The 12,054-nt window shown below is 43.7% G+C and overlaps 1 pseudogene; it reads right to left on the bottom strand.

Moving 5' to 3' along the window:
- Positions 1-9,044: 9,044 nt before the first annotated feature.
- Positions 9,045-9,310, bottom strand: LOC149119722 (signal recognition particle RNA; annotated as a pseudogene).
- Positions 9,311-12,054: the final 2,744 nt, after the last annotated feature.

The raw sequence follows: 12,054 nt of genomic DNA on the forward strand, positions 1-12,054 counted from the left end.
AGGACTGACCTCCAACTGATAGGAAAGCCCTAGTTAGGTTTTGATAATGGCAATAATAATAACAAGAATGACCTTGCCAGATCTACAGTCTCCTATTTGTTTTCAAACTCTGAAATCTCAGCAAGAGAGGAACATGCCCACTGTCCATCACCTGACTGGTCTCTGTGGGAGTTCTAGCTTTGAATAATAAAACACAAAAGTTGAAATTTAGATCTCAGGTCAACATAAAGGATTTGGAGGACACAGCCTCAATGTCAAAGTTGTTCCCAGGAAAAGGATTTCTTGGTCACTCAAATGGGCTTGAAAGAAATGCCTTAGAAGCATAATCCAGGAAAAAAAGAAATTAGTTTGGATTAACCATACATGTCACAGACTAAATGGAAATTAATTTTTTAATAAGAAAGAGTTAGACTAGAGGCCACTAAAGCCCTTAACTGGACTTTTATAGCAAAACCTGGGAAATTACTTGCTTTTTAATACATATTTTCAAGATCCACATTTCACTACATTGCATTAAAATGCAGAAAGCTACAGCATTAGAGCAGTGGAGGGAAATGAACTTCATAAAAGGCACTTTGAACATTTATCTTCTACACTGAAGAAAGCTACCTTAATGGCTATCATCTTGTGGAAGATTTAGCTTTAGCAAAAGATGGTATTCAAACCCCACTAAGATACAAATGCATTTGGAAGGGCTCAGTGCAGAGTTAGAAATGCAGGGGAGAGGGTGTTGTCCAGGGTGCCAGTTCCAATGATCTGCACAGTTAGCCAGGATGGCTGGCCTTAGTGATGTCTCCCAAAAGTTGACCTTAGGATGCTTACCAAATAATGCCCATAATAGCTCGCATACTGAACATCTGTGTATCAGATACTGTACCAAACACTTTACGTGCACTATTTCAATGTATATTTCCAGAAATCCAAAGAGAGCTATTTCTATTGTATTTATGAGTACTTTACAAATAAATAAACTGGGATTCAGAGTTATAGCCATATAGCTAGGAATTAATACAGAATTGAACCCAGAATTGTCTGTTTCCATAGCCTGCCAGAACTCTGATGCCCCTATGATCCTCATCCAGTACCAGGGTGTATGAGCACGAGCTGGAGAATATGATAATCATGTCCCCAAATGTAACATGATACGATTTAGATAGCCCTCATCCTAGGCAAATGAGCTGGATAGAGAGGAATCATGTACTGTACGTGTATGTGTGTACTGGGGGGGGGGGGGTTGTATGTGTACGTGTACATTCTCTGAGGGCACTGAAGGAAATAGAGGGCCCAGAGCATGAATTTTGGTGAGGAGGAAAGCAGAGATGGAGACATTGTTGACTGGACAACTCAATCCATGCACAGCTTTGGTACGTCATCCACGTTATCTGACACTGTTATTTTTGGGAAGTATCGCAAGCAACTTTCTCCACTCTACTAAACAGTAACTTTCTAGAAGGTTAGGACCTTGGCTTCTTGGTTCTTAAAAATTCCCCCAGAATGTCAAATAACAATAATATTTAGTTTAGGGCTTCACAGTTTACCAGATACTTTCACAGATACTGACTAGACCTTCATAATCATTCCACAAGGAAGCTATTGTTGTCCTGACTTTGTTTATGAGGAAACATATATAATACATACATATGAGAGGTGAAGGAATTTAGTTATGGGCATATAACTTGTCTGGAGTTGCCACTGCTGACCACACCCTTAATTTCCACAATCATAAATGTTGGTAAGCCGGCGCCGTGGCTCAATAGGCTAATCCTCCACCTTGCGGCGCCGGCACACCGGGTTCTAGTCCCGGTCGGGGCGCCGGATTCTGTCCCGGTTGCCCCTCTTCCAGGCCAGCTCTCTGCTATGGCCAGGGAGTGCAGTGGAGGATGGCCCAGGTGCTTGGGCCCTGCACCCCATGGGAGACCAGGAAAAGCACCTGGATCCTGGCTCCTGCCATCGGATCAGCGTGGTGCGCCGGCTGCAGTGGCGGCCATTGGAGGGTGAACCAACGGCAAAGGAAGACCTTTCTCTCTGTCTCTCTCTCACTGTCCACTCTGCCTGTCCAAAAAAAAAAAAAAATGTTGGTATCAGGCAATGCCCTCATAAGGAATCTGAAATGGAACAGGTGCTCAAGAGTTACTAGTTTCTATTGTGCTTTCCAATTTATGACTTAAAAATGTTCTTTTTGCCATTCAACTAAATAAACATTTTTAAAATGTTGTTTTCATTCTATTTACAATATCCTACCAGGTACTTCAATATCTTCAGGCAAAGACTGGTTCATGTTCTCAAAGGATTTACCAAGGATGTAAGGAAATACAGGCTGTGTTGCAGAGACGCTCAGAAGACAGTCAAGAGTGGATTGGTCAGAGAAGGCTTCCTAGGTAACAGTGGGAAGGGGCTGTAAGAGCTAATCAATCCACCTGATGTGGGAAAGCTTAGATAATTTTGAGTTCATGAGCTGGAAGCCACACCTCCTTCACTCTGTGTTACCATGTTCACCTACCTGTTAATCAAGGGACCCCCTCCCCATGAAGTGTTTCCTCTAACCCGGGACCACGTACACACTTCCATTTTTCTAAAGCCCATAAAAAGCCAGGTAAAACAGAAGCTCACTCTCTCCTCCCCATGGACTCAGGACGAGCAGAACAGGGTATGAGCATTCCCTTTCTTTGGCTCATTCTCCCTTAATAAAGCCCTAATGAGCCTGTGTATTTTTCTCACTTTGTAAATAAAGTTTATCACACTGTATGCCATGTTTGGGCCTGTACTTAGAATTCTTCTCCAGGTAAAAGGCAAGAGTTTGGAAAAATTAATTTAGGCCTTATATAGTCTGTAACACACCCACCCACCCCTTTTGGTCTCAGTCTGAGAAAGAAGAACTTCTGCTGAGAAACCATTTTGATTGCCTTTGCTTGTTGTGTTAAGGGCACCCAGTCCCTTCCTTGTTCATGAGGGTGTATAAAAGGTGTCAGCAGATGATAGCTCAAGTGCGTGGGTTCCTGCTATCCACATGGGAGACCCGGATGGAGTTCCTGGCTCCTCCTTTGGCCTGATCGAGCCTTGACAATTGCGGGCATTCGGTAGTGCACCAGCACCTGGAAGATCCCTCTCTCCTCTCCACTTCTATCTGTCACTCTGCCTTTCAAATAAGATAAATAGACATTTTTAAAAAGTGTTCTAGGAGCATTTGGCAAAGCAATTAAGATGACTCTTGGAATGCCTGCAACCCATACTGGAGTGCTTCAGTTCAAGTCCCAGCTCCACTCCGGATTCCAGCTTCCTGCTAATGTGCACCCTGAGGGACAGCAGGTCATGGCTACAGTAGTTGGGTCCCTACAACCCATATGGAAGACTTCGACTGAGTTCCTGGCTCCTGGTTTTTGCCTGGCCCAGCCTCAGCTGTTGTGGCCATTTGGGGACTGAACCAATGGATGGGAGCACTCACTCTCTCTCTCTCTCTCTTCCCATTTCCCCTTCCCTTTCAAATAAATAAAAATTAATTTTTTAAAAAAAAAAGCTTCCTAGGGCTGGTGTTGTGGATTGGCGGGTTAAGCAGCCACCTGCAGTGCCGCATCCCATATGGGCATAGGTTAAAGTCTTGGCTGCTCTTCTTCCAGTCCAGCTCTCTGCTATGGCCTGGGAAAGCAATGGAAGATGACCCAAGTGCTTGGGTCCCTGCACCCGCGTGGGAGACCTAGATGAAGCTCTGGACTCTTGGGTTTGGCCTGGCCCAGCCCTGGCTGTTGCAGCAATTTGGAGAGTAAACCAGCAGATGGAATATTCTCTCCTCTCTAAAATAAATAAATAAATAAATATTTTTTTAAAAAATTCCTCGCAGTTCTCAGCTACAAATCCGAACTTCAATCTGTAGCTCTAAGAGCAATGTATCCTGGAATCTTTCATCCAGAGAACAATGTCTGAACTCCTAAGAACAGTGCAGTCTCTGTCAACACTGAAACCTCAATTGAAGGACAAACAGTTGATTTTTAGAGCAGGTCAATAATTAGCCTGTCTTTTGCAGGGAGAAGAGGGACAAGAAGGGATAAGGATAGACACAGTCGAGGTAAAATAAAGACATTCTGCAATTCACCCTAGAGATTTCCATAGTTCTAGACCTTGCCAGCGGTTTTGTAGCAAGTCAAAGCAGAAACTGACATTTGGGGTTCCAGAGCCTTCTGGAAGAGAGCCAGATAATGAATTACCAAAGGAATAGCTTCTGGCTCTCTTAACAACGGCAAGTCTCATGGCAGGTGAGGTGCTGAGGTGCTGTGGCAGCAGCAAACTAACAACAACAACAACAACAACAACTTGCCAGGATGATTGCTAGGCCCCAGTGCAGGACAGACTCTTTGTTGCTGCAGTCTGTAAATACAGCGAGATATGATTTATCATCCACAAGAGGTGTCCATACCACAACATTCTAACCAGAGACCTTTTAGGGTGGGTATGAATTGAAAAATATTTTTTACTAAACATTATTTTCATCCAAAAATTGAGAACTGACAGACAGACTTTGGCCAACAAGAAGGAAAAATATAATATTAAAAAGTTCATCATACAGATGCTATCTTCTTTTATTTTCCAAGCCTTCTTTTGTCCTCTACTATAAGAATAGACTTAGTAGTCTAATAGAAAAAAAATTAAGGTAAGATATTCAGGCTGCATTGCATAGCCTTCTCCCAAAACTAGTCTGAAACAACAAAGTAGAAGTTCCTCTTAGGAATATGTACAGGCCATTGCTCATGTAAAATCACACATTAACTCTACAAAGGACAATTGAAAACCTTTAAGTGGTTCCTTTTCCTGCCCTTCCCTTCTCAGAAGTTGGCTGCAAAGCTCTTGGTCAGTGCCGCAGGCTACTCTTTTATCTCAGTAACCTGAGTGCCTTTGCAAAGCCAGCCTGCAGGTCAGGTCTTAGGCTCCCTTCTCAGTATTCAGTGAATTCCCAGTCAAGTCCAGGCTCCAATCAGCTGCCTCCATTGTAAGTCTTTTGCAATTCGATGGATGGCTTGACCCTTGTGTCTTGAGGATTGGAATCTCTTGGGCAAGGATTGGATTTCACTGACCATGGCTACAGTGTTTGTACCAAGGTTATTAATATAGTCTACAGGGGGAATCATATTGAGAGCAAGCTGAGATTCACATGATAAAAGTTTGTGGCTTAAAGCTAGGCTGAGACAAACCCCCAGAAGCAGACAGGATAACCCTGAACAGATAACTACCCTGGGGATCATTGAACAGTGTGCCACAGTGAGCCCTTTCTGGGTTACTCTCGTAGACTCGTGCACACGCGCGGGCACACACACACACACACACACAGTGTCCTGCAATGCCAGTACGAGAAGAAAGTAGCCTCAGGGACACTCATCCACCAAGGTGTAGGGACTCAGAGGATTCTCTTCTCCAAAGCTCATTTTAAAATGAAAGAATAAGTCAGTCATACCAGCACAAGAATTAATAAGATCATTGGAGGAGCAGGCAAAGAGCACGCTCTCTGGAGTCAGACCAGGAATTGGAGATCAGTACTGTTCTTTCCAGCTCCATGGACCAATGCAAGTATTTAGGCTATTAGTGCCTCATTTTCTCATCTGTACAATGGGGATGATTCTAATCAGCTACATACCTTAAAAGATTCATGTAAGTGTTAGAGATGATGTATGTAAAGGAGTTTTCACAGGACCTGACAGAGAACAGGTATCCATCAAATGAAAGTCATTATTATCGAACAAGGCAGGAGAGATGTCTGGGATCTTCTTAGTGTCCTTCAACTCACAGCCCTGGATGAATGGTTTATATTTACTCTAGGCAAGATCCACTTTACACAAATAAGTCTTTTTCTTTTTTAAAGACTTATTTATTTGTTTGAAATTCAACAGTCGAAGCCAGCAGCCAGGAGCTTCTTTCAGGTCTCCCATGTGGGTGGAAGGGGTCCAAGGACTTGGGACATCTTCCGCTGCTTCCCCCAGGCCATTAACAGGGAGCTGGATCGAAAGTGGAGCAGCTGAGACTGGAACCGGCACTCATATGGGATGCTGGCACGGCAGGCTGCAGCTTCACCTGCTATGCCACAGTGCCGGCCCCTCAGATAAGTCTTTGAAACTTTACTTATTCTTTGCCATATTTTCTACTTTCATGGTTTCCTAAAATTTATTTACTTACTTATTTATGAGACAGAGAGAACCTCCATCCACTGGTTCACCCCCAAAATACTAGCATATGAGCTGGAGCTGGGAGCCTGTAACTCTATCCAGATCTCCTATGTGGGCTATGTGGGCGGCAGGAACGCAATCACTTGAACCATCACCACTGCCTTACAATGTTCTGCATTACCAGAAGCTGCAGTCAGGAGCCAGAGCCACAGACTAAACCAAAATACTCTAATGTGGGATGCAGGTGTCTATTTAACCACTAAGCCAAATACCAGCCCCTACCATGCTTTTAATTGCCCAAGTAATTTGTGAGTGAAAACTCTTTGTAAAAATGCAAATATCATAGAAAACATACACAACCACCCCCCTTACTCCCATACAGCCTCATTCCCTTTCCCTGAGGAAAAGCATTATTTTCAGGTTTTTTTTTTCTATGTTGCAGGGTTTTATTGCAACCAAGTGCACATGTGTTATACAAAACACACAGTGTTGCTTCTGTTTGGCTTTTTAAAAACAAAAATTAATGTTGTATGGGTATATATTTGTTGAACTATAATATACATATAGAGGAGTGTGCACAGAGTGAGTATGTGGTTGATGTATTTTCACAAACTGAACATACATGTATAATCAGCCTCTTATCAAGAAACATTACCATCACCTCAAAAAGCTCTCTTGTGCCCTGTTCCACTCAATAAACCCCCAGCAATAGCCACTATTCTGATTTATATCAGTGTAGATTAGTTTTTGCCTACTTTTTTTAACTTTATATAAATTGAATCATAGAATATATTAGTTTTATGTTGCTGTGTAACAAATTACCACAAACCCCTTAGTTTAAAACAACACAAATCTATCATCTCACACTTTAAGTCAAATCTCAGGCACAGTGTGATCAGATTCTTTTCCCCGTGGACTTACGGGGTTCAAATCAATGTGTCACCCAGAGCTATTATCTCATCTGGGGCTCAGCTTCCTCACCCACGCTGACTGTTTGAGCAGAATTCATTTACCTGCAGTTACAGGACTGTGGTTCCCATTTTATTGTGAGCTGTTGACAAAGAGTCACTCTCAGCAACTAGAAGCCACCAAAATCCCTTGTCACCAGGCCTTCTGCTTTCGAGCCAACAACAGAGAACTTTTATCCTGTCAATCTTCCTCATGCTTCGACTCTCTGACGTTCTCCTCTGTATTCTGCTTGCAATGAAAATTTAACCTGGCAGTTAAGATGTTCACATCTCATACCAGAGTTCCTTGGTTTGATACCTGCCTCTGCCTCGTGACTCCAGCTTCCTGCTAATGCAGACCCTAGGAAGCAACAGTGAGGGCTTTAGTAGTTAGATCCCTGCCACCTACATGGAAGACCTGGATTGAATTCCCAGTTCCCAGGTTCAGCCCAGGCCAGGCCATTTCAGGCATTTGGACAGTGAAGATTTTGTTTGAATAACTGGGAGTCAGTATGTGTGCACCAAGGTTGTAGAATCATGGAGGGCCATAGAATTCTGCCTACTACATACAGTAGTCACTCTTTTCCTTTTTTTCTAAGACCCAAGTATTTTATTTGAAATAGAGAGAGAGACAGAGACAGAGACAGAGAGAGAATCTTCCATCCTCTGGTTCACCCTACAAGTGGCTGTGACAGCAAGAGCAGGGCCAGAACAAAGCCAGGAGCCAGGAGCTTAATCTGAGTCTCCCACGTGAATGCAGGGGCCCAAGCATTTGGGCCCTCTTCCACTGCTTTCCAAGGCACACTAGCAAGGAGCTGGATGGGAAGTGGAGCAGGCAGGAATCGAATCGGCATCCACATATGATACCGGCACTGCAAGCAGTGGCTCAACCTGCTTTGCCACAGCGCCAGCCCAGTATTTACTCTTTCATGCCTGGTTCTTTCACGCACTATTATGTTTATTACATTCATCCACATTGTAAGGCATTATAGTTCATCAATTTTCATTGTTCTGATTTGTCCCATTGTATGAATATTCCACAATTTATTCATACAACATTTATTTATATTGATGAGCATCATCCCAGTTTTAAGTTCTGGGCTGTTATGAATAGTTTTTCCATGAATAGGACTTTTGGTGAACATGTGTTCATATAGAATGAACAAATAAATTTTTTTTTGGTTATATAAGGTGTTAAGATTTTAAAGTTCTGCCAGCGCCGTGGCTCAATAAGCTAATCCTCTGCCTTGCGGCGCCGGCACCCTGGGTTCTAGTCCCGGTTGGGGCGCCAGATTCTGTCCTGGTTGCTCCTCTTCCAGTCCAGCTCTCTGCTGTGGCCCGGGAAGGCAGTGGAGGATGGCCCAAGTGCTTGGGCCCTGCACCCCATGGGAGACCAGGAGAAGCACCTGGCTCCTGGTTTTGGATCAGTGCCATGCGCCGGCCGCAGCGCACTGGCCGCAGCAGCAACTGGGGGGTGAACCAACGGCAAAGGAAGACCTTTCTCTCTGTCTCTCTCACTGTCCACTCTGCCTGTCAAAAAAAAAAAAAGATTTTAAAGTTCTTTGTTACCACAAAATAACCCAACATATTCTGATTGATCCAGAAATCTGGAAGTAGAATTCTGTGACCAAAGGTATATTGCTTGCTAAATAATACAGTGACATGAATATTGTATGAAAGTATCCCGCTTGCACAGCCTTACCAACACATGGGTTGATGTGTGTGTGTGTGTGTGTGTGTGTGTGTGTGTGTTTATACATCAATTTTGGCCAACCTGGACTTGCTCTTCTACACCTATGAAATAAAGATATTGCTCTGTAGAGGGATCCAGGAGAACAGGACAACCTCCCCCTGGTGCCCCAGCCTATAGATGTCCTGAAGTGTACATTTTCTCATGGAACTCCCCAATATTGCATGTTTCCTAATTTATGATGTATATTGTTTTCTTTCTATTGCTACCCAATGGGATATAAAAGCTCCTGCATGGCATGCATCTCTCATCAGCACGGGAGTTTTGACCTGCTCTGTTTCCGACCTGGGCCGGTTCACCCCTCCTTAGGCAACCTGGTGGTCCCCCACTCCCAGGAGGTCATGATATTGATGGCGGACACCCGATCGGCATAGTGCATGACAGCCCAGAACTCCCGGACTCAAGCGGTCCTCCAGCCTCAGCCTCCTGAGTAGCTAGGACTACAGGCATGCACTACCACGCCCGGCAGCATGCATCTCTGTTAGTTTACTGATACATTGCAAAGGCCTAGAAAAATGCCTGATAACAAGTACTTAAACATATTTGTTGAATGGACAAATGCATGGTAACCCAAGGTATCAACTTTAGATGATTATTATTTATGACAGCTAATTGCATAGAATGACCATGTTTTCTAAAACAATTAGGATACTACCTAGCAAAAAAGAAGTCTTCTGGGCCAGCGCCGTGGCTCACTTGGTTAATCCTCTGCCTGCGGTGTCAGCATCCCATATGGGCACCGGTTTTAGTCCTGGTTGCTCCTCTTCCAGTCCAGCTCTCTGCTGTGGCCCAGAAAGGCAGTGGAGGATGGCCCAAGTGCTTGGGTGCCTGTACCCACGTGGGAGACCAGGAGGAAGCACCTGGCTCCTGGCTTCGGATCGGTGCAGTGCTGGCCGTGGTGGCCATTTGGGGGGTGAACCAATGGAAGGAAGACCTTTCTCTCTCTCTCTCACACACTGTCTATAACTCTACCTGTCAAATAAATTAAAAAAAAAAAAGAAGTCTTCTGAACTGAAATATTTGAACTATGCATTTATAACCATTTGTTATAATGGGACTCATTTGTCCCACTTACCCACCTTATTTGAATTTATAAGAGGATATTAGACATCTTTTTTAGGGTATCCTAAATTCTTTGTGGACATTCCTATGACATTGAGACTGTTGCAGAAAACAAGAGACTTCAAGTTGCTCTTTTCAAAAAAAAAAATTGAACCATACTAAAACAATGACCATCTTATAAATACTGTCCAGAAGGCCAGCACCTGCAACACTGGCATCCCTTATGAGTGCTGGTTGGAGCCCTGAATGCTCCACCTCTGATCCAGTTCTCTGCTAATGCACCTGGAAAAGCAGGAGATGGCCCAAGTACCTGGGCCAATGCCATCCATATGGGAGACCCAGATGGAATTCCAGGCTCCTAGCTTCAGCCGGCACAGCCCTGGCTGTTGTGGCCATATGGGAAATGAACCAGCAGATGGAAGATCTTTCTCTTTCTCTCTGTCTCTCCTTATCTCTCTATAACTCTGCCTTTTAAATAAATAAATAAATAAATAAACAAATCAATCAAGTTCTGTCCAGAAATCTTCCCTTTCCCTGCAACTAATCCATACTCTGGTCTGCCTTCAGTTGAGGCCTAGAGCAGAGCTGTGAAATATGATTTTTCTCTGATGATGTAATAGTCTTCATACACATTCTTCAATACAATAGCAACAGGCTGCATGTAGCTCCTGAGTACTGGAAATATGGCTGGGGTGACTGGGGAGCCACCTTGCAATGCCACTTAGTTTTAAGGAATATTCTTCAATGTAACTTTAAGCAAGTTTCAGTTAAATGGCCACATGTGGCCAGTGGATATAACATTGCATATCACAGATCCAGAGGAAAGGATGGAAGAGTGGGACCCATTTTTGATCCTCTCATTGTGGCCGCAAGAAGGGTGCAGAGTCTTCCAGAGAGCAGGGTGTGCACATCTCCTTCTTAAATTCCTTCCCCAGCAAGAGACAAGGACAGAGTTCTCCAACACATTTTCTTCAAAGGGGAGCTTGGGCAGAGGTGAGAAGGGGATGGGGGTTTAGACGGCTTCAACTCATGCCCTTGTAGTCTCTGGACATCACTTTGGTACTCCTGCAAGGAGTCATTGGCTTGTGCTGTGTCTACACGGTCCCCTGCCTGTGGCTGGGGCTTTATATGTGGAATTGGAACTGGGGAGACACAGGGTTCACATCTCACATCCAGTTCCCTGATCCTCCTCTGCTTTGTGTGGGTCACCCTTGGGGCTTGTGCAGAGAGACAACCAGTCTACCTGCTGGGGACCTGGACACTGCCAAGCAGGCAATGGGGTGCAAAGAAGTCTAGATGGATATCCAATAAATAACACAGCCACACCGGGGTCTTAAGGAAAAATGTCTGGATCTACTGCACTGTTATAAAATTAATTTGAAGTTGAGAAACTGTAATATATTATAGCTATCAGTCTCTCTGGATGGTTTTACAATCAACATGTAGGATATGAAAAAAGAAAGTTGCCAATAACATATTAATGTGGTATTCGGTGTTCAATCTTCTTTATGCAGCAGAATATTACAACTGAGCAAGAAATGATCAAAAGTTGGTTCTCTTTTATAACAAAGAAACGGAAGAAGGAAACTTGAACTTTAAATTATCCCATCTGTCACTTTCCATTGATTGAGCTTTGCCCGTTAAGATAAATTCCAAAGGAGACTATCATTTTTATTTTTCCCAAATCTCCAGGAATGTATGCTTTTCAGTTGGCTTCCTTGCTTTCTTTTCTTTGCTTCTTTCTGTTGCTTTTTTCCCCAGATAGGCAGCTGCCATGGAAGAATAGGACACTCTATCCCATAGTGTTTCCATTTTCAACTGAGTTCCTGCAGTTTAACACTTGATGCACACCTACAGGTGTGCCCAGCAATGTCATACATCCCCTCTCTCTCAGTTTTGCCTTCCATATTGGTACAAGAAAGATGTGTGGTTTCTCTCTTTTAGAAGAGAAACTCAAACTCAAATCTCTATTAAGCTGGATGTTGGCTAGTGGGAAAGTCATTTGCTTTTATTTTCAGCTTCTGCTTCTGTTAAGAATCTGACAATAATGAAGAGAACAGGCTAAGTGAGCTTGCTACATAACTTCTGGCTGGTTTGCACTAACTCCATTCTTCTGACTTAGTTTCCCTTCTCTGCTAGCATGGTGTGG

Source organism: Oryctolagus cuniculus, chromosome X (assembly GCF_051225735.1).
Source record: "Oryctolagus cuniculus isolate XC-2025 breed Fujian yellow rabbit chromosome X, ASM5122573v1, whole genome shotgun sequence".
Classification (NCBI taxonomy): domain Eukaryota; kingdom Metazoa; phylum Chordata; class Mammalia; order Lagomorpha; family Leporidae; genus Oryctolagus; species Oryctolagus cuniculus.